The sequence below is a fragment of the Rhagoletis pomonella genome, unplaced genomic scaffold (genome assembly GCF_013731165.1).
Source record: "Rhagoletis pomonella isolate Grant_MI unplaced genomic scaffold, Rhpom_1.0 Rhpom_scaffold_00006, whole genome shotgun sequence".
Classification (NCBI taxonomy): domain Eukaryota; kingdom Metazoa; phylum Arthropoda; class Insecta; order Diptera; family Tephritidae; genus Rhagoletis; species Rhagoletis pomonella.
Genome location: NW_023458560.1, coordinates 70,860,925 through 70,864,838, shown reverse-complemented (window position 1 = coordinate 70,864,838; position 3,914 = coordinate 70,860,925). Strand labels below are relative to the sequence as shown.

The 3,914-nt window shown below is 33.7% G+C and overlaps 3 long non-coding RNA genes across 3 annotated transcripts; 2 read left to right on the top strand and 1 right to left on the bottom strand.

Moving 5' to 3' along the window:
- Positions 1–101: 101 nt before the first annotated feature.
- On the bottom strand, positions 102–2,617 carry LOC118741247. Its single transcript, XR_004993259.1, has 2 exons — positions 1,964–2,617; positions 102–203 (listed from the first exon to the last, which is right to left on the bottom strand). It is a non-coding gene; the product is annotated as an uncharacterized LOC118741247 (long non-coding RNA).
- Positions 176–867, top strand: LOC118741246. Its single transcript, XR_004993258.1, has 3 exons — positions 176–244; positions 375–653; positions 754–867. It is a non-coding gene; the product is annotated as an uncharacterized LOC118741246 (long non-coding RNA).
- Positions 1,026–3,163, top strand: LOC118741249. The gene is made up of 2 exons (XR_004993261.1): positions 1,026–1,177; positions 2,611–3,163. It is a non-coding gene; the product is annotated as an uncharacterized LOC118741249 (long non-coding RNA).
- The last annotated feature ends 751 nt before the right edge of the window (positions 3,164–3,914 follow it).

The window sequence follows — 3,914 nt, the reverse complement described above, 5'->3', positions numbered from 1 at the left end:
GGGGGACCTTATCAGACGTCTCAACGTCTATTGTAGTATGCGGTCTTTGTTGTTTTTTTTTGTAGATTTTTTCATACTGCGCAATTTCATTTTTATACATATATATTATGTTTATTATTCATACATCCCAACTCCTAGGTAATCAGTATATGTATTTCTATGTACATGGGTAGCTGTATACAAACAGCCTGCGACCGAAACAGCTGGAAACGAACGACAGGTAAAATCAAAAGGAAATACATAGGTATAAACAAAACAAAAACAAATATGCACATATATACATACATATCTACTGCATATACATACATATTTATGCGCTCTTATGTACTCCCTTACCTCCATATGTATGTACATACATACCTGAATATGTACAGAAGTAAATAAAGCTACTCCATACCCACCACCACTTGCTTCCAGCTGACTCTCAAATTTCATCTGTTTTCTATACGCACAGGGTGCGTGCCAACACTTCTAGAAAGGTGGAGTGCGATCTGGAGTTACTGGAAGTGGATGGCAGATGAATCAACTCAATACTAGCGAGTGTAGACTTTGTGATTATTCTAGAAATTTGGGGCACACTTTGGAGTAATTGTACAGGTGATGGGTATTTTGGCACAGAAAACATACATATGAACATACATACCTAATTACGAGTTAAGTTTTGCCAATGAAATTTATTTGATACAGCCCACATCATCACATATATTAAAATATTTAACCAATTTTTTACGTTTTATATATCGCTTAAAACAGTAATGGAGAAAATAAGTAAATTCACGACGGCGGGAATTGATTTCGAAGTATTGAATAGCACAACTACGAAACGAAGTCGCCGAACCGGAAAATGAAAAAGGCGGAAGTGAAATACAAAAAAACAAAGCAAATATAGGAAAAGTTGAATAAAATCAGTAAATAAAATAAAATATTACAAAATGATAATACATATCGAATAATAGTATATAAAACAACATGAAATATATAAAATAAGGCAAATGAAATCAATTAAATTAAAAAATTAGCAACGTTTATTAATTTTATTAGAATAACTTATTTCAAACTAAAAATTGGAGTCTAGTGTAGAAGAGCGACATGAACAAAGTATGTATAACGATTTATTTATGTCGTTGAACTGGTTAAGGACAGGTACACGCAAAACATGCGATTTCCATCAACCAAGGTTAGTTTGACAAAGCCGATAAGAACATGTTCTATACATACATATGTACATAGTGTATATACATATGTACAAACAAAGTACGGAAGCCTAAAATTTCTGCGTTATTTTAAAACGAAAAGCACAAAAATCATCCTTGCTATTGCAGCAGAATTTTGCAAAAGTTATGTACATACATACATACATAAGTATGTAAGCATCACCATTCCATAAGCATTAGCAAACAAAGAAAGCAAAACGACAATTGAAACTACTGGCTATACATGTCCATACATGCTATGCATGGACGGTACCTTTGTAAAACCTCGTATCTCAGAATTCGCTACTACTTCGCATCTCGTAAAATTAAATCAAAATAGGCCTTAAAATGCTACGAGGCATTATATATTATTCCCAATTAACTAAAAAGTACGTAGCTAGTTTCACGAAACAAATACATACATATATGTAAATGAAAAATTATTATATTTGAATTTAATATGAAAACTGACAGAAAAAAATAAATTTTCACTTAAATTGCTTTCGTGAAACCGGCAGTTAATCTTTAATATTCAGTAAAAAAAATTTATTAAAAATGATTTTCTGTTATTAGTATAGAGTATTTTGTTAGAGAGCGTTGTTTGACAGTGTCTTGAGATACGAGGTTTTGCCAAAGTACCGTCGGTATGTATTTATGGCGTGTCTAGAATGCTCACATGTCGGCCACCTAACTTGTTGCTCAAAATAAGCAAAATAATAAAGTAAATACTTATGTATGCATGTAGAATATTTTTGCTCCTATATACATACATATGTACATTTGCACATAAATCCCACGCACAAACATTCTAGCCGGCCAATAGCAACGTGATTATGCGCACACACGTAAGCTAAGAAGTGTGTTTGTTTTTTTTTTTCAAAGTGCGCAGTCCAATGCCTTGACCGATTTTTTTCTCTGTCTTTGTTTTCGTAACCATATTCGCCGGTTAGTTTATTTTCATACAAAATACAATAAATAACTACGTATGTGTTATCGTTCGTCTACAAGTTTGTAATCAGAAGTTCCTTTTATGTGCAATGGTAAAAGAACTTAAGACCGACTGTGTTCACCTTGTAGCGGTAGCCCTGTCGCTGTCGGCTTCATCGATAAATGCTTCTAGATTATTCGAGCTGAAAAACAGTTGAATAAACTTTCATATCGCATATGATTCACTTGATCAAACCGTCAGATGGCGTATCATTTTACACACAAAAAATAAAATAAAAACACTTGTGCACAAAATTTAAACTGAATGACTTGCATTCGGTTTCTTTCTTACATTTCATTTTGCACATAGACAAGCTGCATGTAATGTATTAACACGCATTATTAGACATATCTTCGAAATACACAAATGCAGCTATGACAAACATTGAAAAAATAATAATTTATGTACTTTGACAAAATTCGTTTGCAGGAAACTTCAAAATGGCGAAACAGCTGACCGGATCCCATTAGCACGGAAAAAGTAGGTTTAGCAGCAGCAAATAACCGGGTGTTCCATACAGTTTCCCAAAGAATTGGTTTAAATACAGAGTGGTACTTCCTATGGTTTGAGAATAAGGTGTTGGTGATTCAAATAAATTTTAGTTGTAATAAAATTATCGATCCGGTATAATGCCTGCAAATGTTTCTGGGTATACATAGAGTCGTTCTGATCACCCTGTGACAAATTTATCGATAAAAATATCGCACTTCCTTAGCGAGAAAAATCTCAAAAACGCGCGCGGAAACGAAGCTTCGGCATAAATTCGTAGTGTAGTGAATATATTAAAAAGAAAGATATATAAAATAATTTTAATTATGTAAGTGCATAAAGTTATGAGCCAAATGTACGTACATATGTGCGTGAGTAGCTACAAAAGATGTTAGGCTCATTATCTGATAGCGGAAGTGTGTGGTGAAAATTAGCTTGAAAATTCGTATGCATTTACCAATATAAACTATATCCGGGTGCAGTTGTATGGTATGACAATAAATAAATAAAGTGTATCGCGAAAATGTGAAAATACGTAGGCAAATATAAGCTATAGATTTAAGGGAAGCTAATTGGTGTATTTTAATATGTATTTTGCATTTGTATGAGCTAAATATGCACATACATATGTATGCATATATATTCGCAAGGCTGTTAGTGGTGTTGGAATATATAAATAAAGTGTCTTCCGATAAAGGGCAAATGTGTGAAAATAATTTCCCCAAGAAGTGTAAAAATATTTATAGGTACCATTTTGGCAAAATGCAAAGCTTCTATAAAGTTACCCGCAGGTGAGTCCTCTGTTCTCTGTTATTAAATTACTCAAAGACATTAAGTAAATTAAGCAATTACATATTAATTTTATTATATTTTATGCGCTATTCTTAAAGATGATTTAAACTTTCCGCTGCATCAGTTTCTGGTTTGGGTGCGATAGGCACAATACGTCTCTTCTTCGTCAATATAGCAGCCTTTTTTCTTTTGCACATTTTTTTACCGCCCTCGCTGCTGGTTTCTGTTTCGGATTTTGCGATCGTCTCTGCGCTCACATCAACCACATCTAACGGTGGCAAATTGAATTCATCGCATGCGTTGGTCTCAAAAGCATTATCAACTATTTCCGGCAGTTCCAGCTGCACCACCTTTTCCGTATGCACTCGTTGCACATGCTCCTTTAGTTTATCCGAACGATGACTACTAAACGAACATAATTGGCATTTATATTTATTTAGCTCATCTGTTGA